Source organism: Cyprinus carpio, chromosome B3 (assembly GCF_018340385.1).
Source record: "Cyprinus carpio isolate SPL01 chromosome B3, ASM1834038v1, whole genome shotgun sequence".
NCBI classification, from domain to species: Eukaryota; Metazoa; Chordata; class Actinopteri; order Cypriniformes; family Cyprinidae; genus Cyprinus; species Cyprinus carpio.
This window is the reverse complement of record NC_056599.1, coordinates 2,945,618-2,957,358: the sequence shown is the minus strand read 5'-3', so window position 1 is coordinate 2,957,358 and position 11,741 is coordinate 2,945,618. Positions and strand designations below refer to the sequence as shown.

Here is an 11,741-nt window from a genome sequence, read left to right as displayed (position 1 = left end):
GTTAAATGTACATATAAGGAACAGCTGGAGGACCAATTTGCAACTTATTAGGTCAACTGGCAACATGATTATGTATAAAAAAGAGCCACTCAGAGTAGCAGTGTCTCTCAGAAATCAAGATGGGCAGAGGATCACCAATTCCCCCAATGCTGCGGCGAAAAATAGTGGAGCAATATCAGAAAGGAGTTTCTCAGAGAAAAAATTGCAAAGAGTTTGCAGTTATCATAATCTATAGTGCATAATATCATCCAAAGATTCAGAGAATCTGGAACAATCTCCAACCATTCTGGATGCCCGTGATCTTCGGGCCCTTAGACGGCACTGCATCACATACAGGGATGCTACTTTAATGGAAATCACAACATGGGCTCAGGAGTCAAGTCAAGTCAAGTCATCTTTATTTATCTAGCGCTTTCAAAAAACAAAAAAGATTGCGTCAAAGCAACTGAACAAACATTAATTAGGAAAAACAGTGTGTCAATAATACAAAATGACAGTTAAAGGCAGTTCATCATTGAATTCAGTGATGTCATCATGCAGCTCAGTTCAGTTTAAAATGGTATCTGTGCAATAATTTGCAATCAAGTCAACGATATCGCTGTAAATGAAGTGTCCCCCAACTAAGCAAGCCAGAGGCGACAGCAGCAAGGAACCAAAACTCCATCATTGACAGAATGGAGAAAAAAAACCTTGGGAGAAACCAGGCTCAGTTGGGGGGGCCAGTTCTCCTCTGACCAGACGAAACCAGCAGTTCAATCCCAGGCTGCAGCAAAGTCAGGTTGTGCAGAAGAATCATCTGTTCCTGTGGTCTTGTCCCGGTGGTCGTCTGAGACAAGGTCTTTACAGGGGATCTGTCTCTGGGGCTCTAGTCCTGGTCTCCGCTGTCTTTCAGGGCTGTAGAGGTCCTTTCTAGGTGCTGATCCACCATCTGGGCTGGATACATACTGGATCCGGGTGACTGCAGTGACCATCTGACTTGGATACAGACTGGATCTGGTGGCTACGGTGACCTCGGAATAAGAGAGAAAACAGACTAATATGAGCATAGATGCCATTCTTCTAATGATGTAGCAAGTACATTGGGTGTTATGGGAAGTGTTCCTGGTTCCAGTTTACTTAATTAATGCAGCCTAAAAACCCTTTAACGGATTTGGATATTAGAAGTGTATTAGTATGTTATGTGTAAGCCAGGTTAAAGAGATGGGTCTTTAATCTAGATTTAAACTGCAAGAGTGTGTCTGCCTCCCGAACAATGTTAGGTAGGTTATTCCAGAGTTTGGGCGCTAAATAGGAGAAGGATCTGCCGCCCGCAGTTGACTTTGATATTCTAGGTATTATCAAATTGCCAGAGTTCTGAGAACGGAGCGGACGTGGAGGACTATAATGTAACAAGAGCTCGTTCAAATACTGAGATGCTAAACCATTCAGGGCTTTATAAGTAATAAGCGAGATTTTAAAATCTATACGATGTTTGATAGGGAGCCAGTGCAGTGTTGACAGGACCGGGCTAATATGATCATACTTCCTGGTTCTAGTAAGAACTCTAGCTGCTGCATTTTGGACTAACTGGAGTTTGTTTACTAAGCATGCAGAACAACAACCACCCAATAGAGCATTACAATAGTCTAACCTTTGAGGTCATAAATTCATGGATTAACATTTCTGCATTTGACATTGAGAGCATCGACCATAATTTAGATATATTTTTGAGATGGAAAAATGCAGTTTTACAAATGCTACAAAACGCGGCTTTTCTAAGGAAAGGTTGCTATCAAATAGCACACCTAGGTTCCTAACTGATGACGAAGAATTGACAGAGCAGCCATCAAGGCTTAGACAGCGTTCTAGGTCATTACATGCAGGGCTTTTAGGCCCTATAATTAACACCTCTGTTTTTTTCAGAATTTAGCGGTAAGAAATTACTCGTCATCCAGTTTTTTATATCGACTATGCATTCCGTTAGTTTTTCAAATTGGTGTTTCGCCAGGCCGCGATGAAATATAGAGATGAGTATCATCGGCATAACAGTGAAAGCTAACACACCCTGTTTCCTGATGATATCTCCCAAGGGTAACATGTAAAGTGTGAAGAGTAACGGCCCTAGTACTGAGCCTTGCGGTACTCCATACTGCACTTGTGAACGATATGATACCTCTTCATTCACTGCTACGAATTGATGTGCGGTCATATAAGTACGATTAAACCATGCTAATGCACTTCCATTAATGCCAACCAAGTGTTTCTAGTCTATGCAAAAGAATGTTGTGGTCAATAGTGTCGAACGCAGCACTAACATCCAACAGCACTAATAGAGAGATACAACCACGATCAGATGACAAGAGGTCATTTGTAACTCTAAGGAGAGCAGTCTCAGTACTGATACGGTCTAAATCCTGACTGGAAATCCTCACAGATGCCATTTTTCTCTAAGAAGGAATATAATTGTGAAGATACTACCTTTTCTAGTATCTTTGAAAGAAAAGGGTCGAGATCAGTCTATAATTAACTAGTTCTTTGGGGTCAAGTTGTGTTTTTTTTTTTTTTGATGAGAGGCTTAATAACAGCCAGTTTGAAGGATTTTGGGACATACCCTAATAACAATGATTAATTAATAATAGTCAGAAGAGGATCTATGACTTCTGGAAGCACCTCTTTTAGGAGCTTAGATGGCATAGGGTCTAACATACATGTTGTTGGTTTAGATGATTTAACAAGTTTATACAATTCTTCCTCTCCTATAGTAGAGAATGAGTGGAACTGATCCTCAGGGGATCTATAGTGCACTGTCTGATGTGATACTGTAGCTGATGGCTGCATGGTTACAATTTTATCTCTAATAGTATCGATTTTAGAAGTAAAGTAGTTCATAAAGTCATTACTGCTGTGATGTTGAGAAATGTCAACACTTGTTGATGCTTTATTTTTCGTTAATTTAGCAACTGTATTGAATAAATACCTGTGGTTATGTTTGTTTTCTTCTAAAAGAGACGAAAAGTAAACAGATCTAGCAGTTTTTAATGTTTTTCTGTAGGATAGGTTACTTTCCCTCCAAGCAATACGAAATACCTCTAGTTTTGTTTTCCTCCAGCTGCGCTCCATTTTCCGGGCTGCTCTCTTTAGGGTGCGAGTGTGCTCATTACACCACGGTGTCAGACTGTTTTTCCTTAACCTTCCTTAAGCGTAAAGGAGCAACTGTATTTAAAATGCTAGAAAAGAGAGAGTCCATAGTTTCTGTTACATCATCAAGTTGTTCTGAGGTTTTGAATATGCTAAGGAATTGGGATACATCAGGAAGATTATTTACAAAGCAGTCTTTTGTGGTAGAAGTGATGGTTCTACCATACTTGTAACAAGAAGTGGAATTTACAGTTTTAGCTATATGAAGTTTGCACAAAACTAAATAATGATCTGAGATATCATCGCTTGGCTGCATAATTTCAACACCATCAACATCAATTCCATGTGACAGTATTAAATCTAGAGTATGATTTCGACAATGGGTAGGTCCTGAGACGTGTTGTCTAACCCCAATAGAGTTCAGAATGTCTATAAATGCTGATCCCAATGCATCTTTTTCATTATCAACATGGATATTAAAATCACCAACAATTAAAACTTTATCTGCAGCCAGCACTAACTCGGATGTAAAATCAGCAAACTGTGAAGGAGTACTTCCAGGAAACATTGTCGGTGAACACAATCCACCGTGCCATTCGACGTTGCTGGCTAAAACTCTATAGGTCAAAAAATAAGCCATATCTAAACATGATCCAGAAGCGCAGGTGTTTTCTCTGGACCAAGGCTCATTTAAAATGGACTGTGGCAAAATGGAAAAACTGTTCTGTGGTCAGACGAATCAAAATTTTGAAGTTCTTTTTGGAAAACTGGGATGCCATGTCATCCGGACTAAAGAGGACAAGGACAACCCAAGTTGTTATCAGATCTCAGTTCAGAAGCCTGCATCTCTGATGGTATGGGGTTGCATGAGTGCTTGTGGCATGGGCAGCTTACACATCTTGAAAGGCACCATCAATGCTGAAAGGTATATCCAAGTTCTAGGACAACATATGCTCCCATCCAGACGTCGTCTCTTTCAGGGAAGACCTTGCATTTTCCAACATGACAATGCCAGACCACATACTGCATCAATTACAACATCATGGCTGTGTAGAAGAAGGATCCGGGTACTGAAATGGCCAGCCTGCAGTCCAGATCTTTCACCAACAGAAAACATTTGGCCCATCATAAAAAGGAAGATGCGACAAAGAAGACCTAAGACAGTTGAGCAACTAGAAGCCTGTATTAGACAAGAATGGGACAACATTCCTATTCCTAAACTTGAGCAACTTGTCTCCTCAGTCCCCAGACGTTTGCAGACTGTTATAAAAAGAAGAGGGGATGCCACACAGTGGTAAACATGGCCTTGTCCCAACTTTTTTGAGATGTGTTGATGCTATGAAATTTAAAATCAACTTATTTTTCCCATAAAATGATACATTTTCTAAGTTTAAACATTTGATATGTCATCTATGTTGTATTCTGAATAAAATATTGAAATTTGAAACTTCCACATCATTGCATTCTGTTTTTATTCACAATTTGTACAGTGTCCCAACTTTTTTGGAATCGGGTTTGTATATATATAGTTATCAAGTCAAGTCACCTTTATTTATATAGTGCTTTATACAATACTGATTGTTTCAAAGCAACTTTACAGTGTCAAACAGGAAAATAGTTTGTCACGCATGCAAGAGAACAATATGACAAAGAGTCTTTTTTTTCCAGCTAAATTCAGTTCATTGATGTTTCAGTGATTTCATCATCCAGTTCAGTTCTCTTCAATAGTGTCTGTGCAATCAGTAAAGCATCCCCAACTTAACGAGCCAAAGGAACCAAGACCAGTGACAGAATGGAGAGAAAACCTGGCTCAGTCAGTTCTATAATAATATATAATATTATTTATTAGCAGTTATTTATATATTATAGAGTTGTTTGGGATGGGGATAAAATTAAGTGTTTTCTGCGATAATGTCATAATCATGTTGCATTGTGGTCTATGGAGCGGCCTGATATGTGCCTGTGCATATGAATACGTAACATTTTATTAAAAAATGAGTAATTTTAACAAAAATGTTTGCAAGCACTGTCGGCACGATAGACTTGTGAGCCTTGTGTCCCGAGTTCGAATCCTGACTTGGTGATCTGTCAGCTCTAAACTTTCTTAACATAATAAATGGCAAAAATACCAAAAATAAATCTTTAAACAAAAATAAACAACTTTGCAAATGCTCTAGACCAGCGACCCTCAATTCCAGTCTCTGCATTTCTCTCTTGTTTAACACACTTGATTCAGATCAGCAGCTTGTTAGAAGAGAGCCCCATGCATGTGCCGATTGACATGGTCCCTACACAGTGTTCACTGGTCCCTACTCCCTGAGCAGGGGAAATCTGCTGAAGTTTACTCCACTTCCAAACTTACTAGAGAAGAATGAAGTGTGACGTAATATACCGCTGTAAATAAAGACAATATAAATTCACATCTCACACACTTATTTATATATATGCATATATACACTCCTTTCAAACTGGAATTATGGTGTGGAATATCCTTTGATGTCCACTTCACAGTGCACTTACTGTCGAATAGCTCTGAAGTGATAAGACCAAACGTGCAAAATGTGCAGAAAAGCGTTGGTATAAGAAGACTGAGAACTACTGACCTAGACCCTCAAAACAAACTTTTTTTTCTTCCGATTTTTACAATTATTTTTAAGAGATACTACTATCTAAAACAGGGATCTCCAACCCTGGTCCTAGAGATCTACCATTCTGCAGATTTTAAGTCTAACCCTGCTCCATCACACCTGGCTGCAATTATCAAGAAGCTGTGAACGCCTTGATTATTTGGTTTAGGTTTGTTTGATTGAGATTGGAGCTGAAATCTGCAGGATGGGGGCTCTCCAGGATCAGGGTTGGAGACCCCTGATCTAAAAAGTGTTACAGGTTTCACATTTGAATCATTTTGACCCGGGTATGTATGGAGTACCATTAGGTGTAAAAAACAAAAAAACAAAAAAAAAAAAAACACAAACTACTTTTTCAAATAGTTTTGTCAAAACATTCTGTAAAATATTTAGGACTTTTAGGACTTAATTCTCTTGATAAACATGAATGTGCATTCTTCTGACAAACCACTGCAATATTGAAAGCCTTAAAATATGTAACATTTACTCATTAATGAGTAAATTGCTAATCAGATACAATATGGTTTAGTTATAGTTTAGGAAAATATTAAGTTATGACTTTACAAACCCGATTCCAAAAAAAGTTGGGACACTGTACAAATTCTGAATAAAAACAGAATGCAATGATGTGGAAGTTTCAAATGTCAATATTTACATTTTCAATATACAACATAGATGACATATCAAATCTTTAAACTTAGAAAATGTATCATTTTAAGGGAAAAAATAAGTTGATTTTAAATTTCATGGCATCAACACATCTCAAAAAAGTTGGGACAAGGCCCTGTTTACCACTGTGTGGCATCCCCTCTTCTTTTTATAACAGATTCCTGTATGTGATGCAGGGCCGTCTAAAGGCCCGAAGATCAGGGGCATCCAGTATGGTTTTCCGGCCTTGACCCTTACTCACAGAGATTGTTCCAGATTCTCTGAATCTTTGGATGATATTATGCTCTGTAGATGATAATAACTGCAAACTCTTTTGCAATTTTTCTCTGAGAAACTCCTTTCTGATATTGCTCCACTATTTTTCGACGCAGCATCGGGGGAATTGGTGATCCTCTGCCCATCTTGACTTCTGAGAGACACTGCCACTCTGAGAGGCTCTTTTTATACCCAATCATGTTGCCAATTGACCTAATAAGTTGCAAATTGGTCCTCCAGCTGTTCCTTATACGTACATTTAACTTTTCCGGCCTCTTATTGCTACCTGTCCCAACTTTTTTGGAATGTCTAGCTCTCATGAAATCCAAAATGAGCCAATATTTGGCATGACATTTCAAAATCTCACTTTCAACATTTTATATGTTATTTATATTCTATTGTGAATAAAATATAAGTTTTATGAGATTTGTAAATTATTCCATTGCATTTTTACTCACAATTTGTACAGTGTCCCAACTTTTTGGGAATCGGGTTTGTATATATATATATTAATTACATTTATAATCAGCTCATTGCAAGGGTTTCGCCAGTAGTGGGAACTAATGCAGCGTGCTAATCAATGATGTACATCCGAGTAAACGAAATGAAGGGAAGTTAGTGAGTGAAAGGCATAAAAAAATGGACTGCACGGCCCAAGATTCTGAACATCAGTGTGAGGTTATGCTTGTCTGCCAGCAGAGGGAGACACAGTAGATCTGATCTGTCTTCACAGCACTGTCTGCTGGTGCCTGCTGATGAACTGATGCTGAGAGAGAGAGAGAGAGAGAGATAGAGAGAGAGAGAGAGAGAGAGCAGTGTCTGCGCTCTTACCGGCAGCAGCGCTGGAGTGTGTGTGTGTGTGAGTGTGTGTTTGGTGCAGTCATACAGATGCAGTGTGTGTGTCCTGACAGCAGCATGTGAGTGTGTGTGAGTGTGTGTGTTTTTTGCGAGCAGGTGTTTTTGCCAGGCGTCAGAGGGAGGGACACACACACCCTCCAAATGAGCAGAAGCACGGAGGCGGCCGGACTATTCGCCTTTTTCTTTCGTTTTTTGTTCTTCTTCTTCCTCATCGTGGTTGTGGGAGGCGCTTTCTCCTCTCATCTGCTCGCGCTGTCCGTCATCTGCCTGCTCATCTATTTCTCCATCTATCTCATCTATAATTTCTCTGATTTGTGAGCGGAGTTTGCGGAGGGACTGTGTGGTCTTACCTCTTCTTCTCTTCCTCCTTTGATTGTTTGATTATAGGTAGGTTGATTTGTGTTCACTGTAGTGTGTGTGTGTGTGTGTTCTGTTTGCAAACCACACACGAACACACATACACACACATGCAGTATGTGACGTAGAGAGAGAGAGATAGAGAGAGAGAGAGAGAGATGTGTGTCTTACCTCAGTCAGCTGTGTGTGTGTGTGATTTCAAACACACATTATAATACACTCAGCTGTCTCTCTGCCTGTCTCTCTCTCTCTTCATTCTACTGGTCTCTCACCTGTGTGTGTGTATGAGAGATGTACATCCATCATCTCTGTTCTTTCTGCTCATCTTTCCCTGTCTTTCTTTCATTGATCTGCCGCTCTTTCTGACATTATTCATGCGCCAGCACTCATGTGTGTGTGAATAATTAATCTGTTCATTAATAGAGAGTATCATCAGACCACATATAGTGTGTGTGTGTGTGTGTGTGTGTGTGTGTGTGTGTAAGAGAGAGACCCTCCATCATCCTCAGCGTGTCTCTCCGCGGTCGTGTCAATATCTGTGTCTGAGAGGAATCACACTGGATGAGCATTTGGATGCAGCTCTTCTCTTCTGTTTCTCCCGAGGAGACTCGCTCGCTTCATTCATGAGTCTGGACTGTGCCGCGTCTCCAGATGAGCAAACACACGCGCCTCTTTCTGCTCTTTTACAATTGGACTAAATGCGGAGTGAAGCCGGTTCAGCAGAGGTGAATGTGAACAGGACGCCGGAGGACGTGTGCACTGTTCGGTGAGTGTGTGTGTGTGTGTGTGTGTGTGTGAGTGAGTGAGTGTGAGTGTGTATAATTCTCATTGAGTGTGTAAAGGAGAGTGAGATTTATACCCCCCCCCCCACCTGTTATTTTAAGTCATCAAAATAATTAACTCCATACTTCATTATATGAGATTAAACTAGATTTTTTTTAATTATTTTTTTAAGGTGGGCCATACAGGCAGAAAAATGTTTTCCATGCACTGGTCGAGATGTATTGTATCAGACTAGAGGAATACAATCTTTATTTAATTACACTTTATCCATTTGCATCTGTAAAAGTTTTTTTTTATTTTCCTGTATTTTTAAAACTTTACATTCACCAGATTTCACAGTTTTATTCCTATCTATAAACTGAAGGCTTTTATTGAGGGGTTTGTTCATATGTCATTTTCCTGTATTTTTAAAACATTTCATTCCAGTATTTCAGTGTCAGTATTTTCTGATTTCTGGAGTGATAAAAATAGAAATCCCAAACCCCCTCTGGAAAAAAAAAACTCGACAAAATCAAACATGAATTTTCAAATCTGGCTTTGTTCATCCAGTGTATGCAAATTAGTGCATATTTAATTAGATAATGCCTCATATGTGTATTTGAGCATTTCAGAAAACATGTAATTTTTTTTTTTTTTGACCCCTTTTCTAAATCTAGAATTTCTGAAACATTTGCAGCACAGCTGCATTCAGGTTAACTGTGCAAAACAATGTGCATAATCTAGGACAGAAAGCATAGATGAGAAAATATGCAGAGGAGCGATGATGTTTAAGAACTGAAATACAGACTATTACTCGTCCTTTAACTACTGTACTGTTAGTCTACTATCTTATTTAAATTGCCATTTGTGACCAATTATCTGTAAGAACATGCAAACAATAAAATGCAAAACAAATTTATTATATCATCATATTTACAGTGCCGGTCAAAAAGTAAAAAAATTAAGATGCTTTTGAAACAAGTTTATTGTTTGCTGCTTCACATTTTTCTGTAAACGTACTATTCCAAACACTGAGGTAAGTTAGTTCAATAAATTAAGTAATTTTAATAGATCATTGGCAACAAAAGCCATTTATAATGTTACAAGATTCTAAACTTTCTATTCAACTGTGAATCCTGAAAAATAAAATGTATCACAGTTTCCACAAAAATATTTTCAACACTGATAATAATCAGAAATGTTTCTTGAGCAGCAGATCATCATATTAGAATGATTTCTGAAGATCATGTGACACTGAAGACTGGAGTAATGATGCTGAAAATACAGCTGCGCATCACAGAAATAAATTACACTTTAACAGAGATTCACACAGAAAACAGCTGTTTTAATTTTTAAAAATAATTCATATTTTTTTACATTATTTTTGATCAAATAAATGCAGCTTTGGTGAGCAGAAGAGACTTCTTTCAGAAACATAGCTATTCCAAACTTTTATCACGTATAATGTCTAATATATTCAAGATCATCCGTTGGCTTCAGTAGCACTGACAGCAATCTTTACTTCTTGAATGCGTCTGTGATGTGAGCAGATCATTTCATGCTTTTAAAAGCCGCACAAAACGCTCGGTAAAACGCTTGCACTTCATGTGTTGTGTGGAGAAATGTTTTGCTCTGAGTACGTGCTTGTGTCCTGCACGTCATTAGCGTTTGGCCTCACTCACACACACACACACACACACACACACACACACACACACACACACACACACACACACACACACACACACACACACACACACACACTCTCTCTCTCTCAGAGGAGAGCTCAGGTAGTGGAGCACAGTCCCACTTTAAGAAACTGGGCCGACCCAAATGGGCCGAACTCTCGCCTCTGGTCTCTGATGTACCCCACAAACTCTGGATCCTCCAACCTACATAAATAAACCAACACACACACACACACACGGGCGGCGAATAACCCACTTTAGCGCCTCACACACTCGCACTGCTCCTAATAGCTCCTCAGATGAGTGGCGCTGCTCTTAAATTGATTAAAGTAATTAGAGATTACAGCAGCTCGTCACTCATCCAGCTGTAATTGGCTCAAGCTGATTTCTGACCGCCTCCTCATCATCCTCTCGCTGATCCGGTGTCAGACCTGAGATGAGTTCGCTCGGATGAGACCAGCCCATCAACCCACACCACCGCTCGCTTTCAGCAGACCTTCAGTGAATGCTTTAGGCTTTTTTTTTTATCCAAAGCCAATTATAAAAGAAGAACAAATGCCATTAATGTTTTACATTTTTATTAACGCAGAACCAATTATGCATCAGCCAGAATCTCCTGACAGAATCCAGGTTTGAGTAGAAACACACCACTCTCAGTGAAAGTAATAATCATACAGGTTTGTATGATAAACGCATACAAACACAGGCTTACGTTCACTGAAACAGTTTTCACTTAGAAACAACACACTATTTTCCTGTTTGACACTGTAAAGCCTCTTTGACACAACCTGTATTGTATACAAAGTGCTATAGAAGTAAAGGTGACTTGACAATTTAGAAAAATCATCTTTAGTCGAGTGAAGTCACCGTTCTTTATATAGCACTTTTTACAATGCAGCTAGTGTCAAAGCAGCTTTACCGTATTAAACAGGGGGTAACACTTTATTTTGATAGTAGACATTCTACTAACAGTAAGTAACTTTGCAACTACATGTCAACTAGCAGTCATTGGAGTATAAGCAGACTGTCTGCTTTATATCTTCTAACACTTTATTTTGATGAGTCCACAACATACTTATTCTACTAACCCTAAACCTAACAGCCTACTCGGAGGGTTAGTAGACATGCAGTTGCAAGTTAACATGAATTAGTTGACATGTAGTTGCAAGTGTAACCAAACAGGGTAATGGTGTGTCGTTCTCCTCTGGCCAGATGAAACCAGCAGTTTAATCCTAGGCTGCAGCAAAGTCAGATTGTGCAGAGGACTCAGAGGACTTTAGAGTTTACCTCAGTCTAAACAGGAACTGACCGACTTTTATTGTTTCCAAAAGACAAGGATAATTAATACTACTGACTAACCAAAGATTTTGAGATTATTAGAAAAAAAAAATATTACTTTTATGTTTAT

At 39.0% G+C, this 11,741-nt stretch overlaps 1 long non-coding RNA gene across 1 annotated transcript in view; it reads left to right on the top strand.

Moving 5' to 3' along the window:
• The first annotated feature begins 7,459 nt into the window (after positions 1–7,459).
• Positions 7,460–11,741, top strand: part of LOC122136737 — a 10,456-nt gene continuing 6,174 nt past the window's right edge. Inside the window, exons 1-2 of the long non-coding RNA XR_006154323.1 lie at positions 7,460–7,913; positions 8,490–8,649. This is a non-coding gene — a long non-coding RNA (uncharacterized LOC122136737). The remainder of the gene's footprint in view (positions 7,914–8,489; positions 8,650–11,741) is intronic.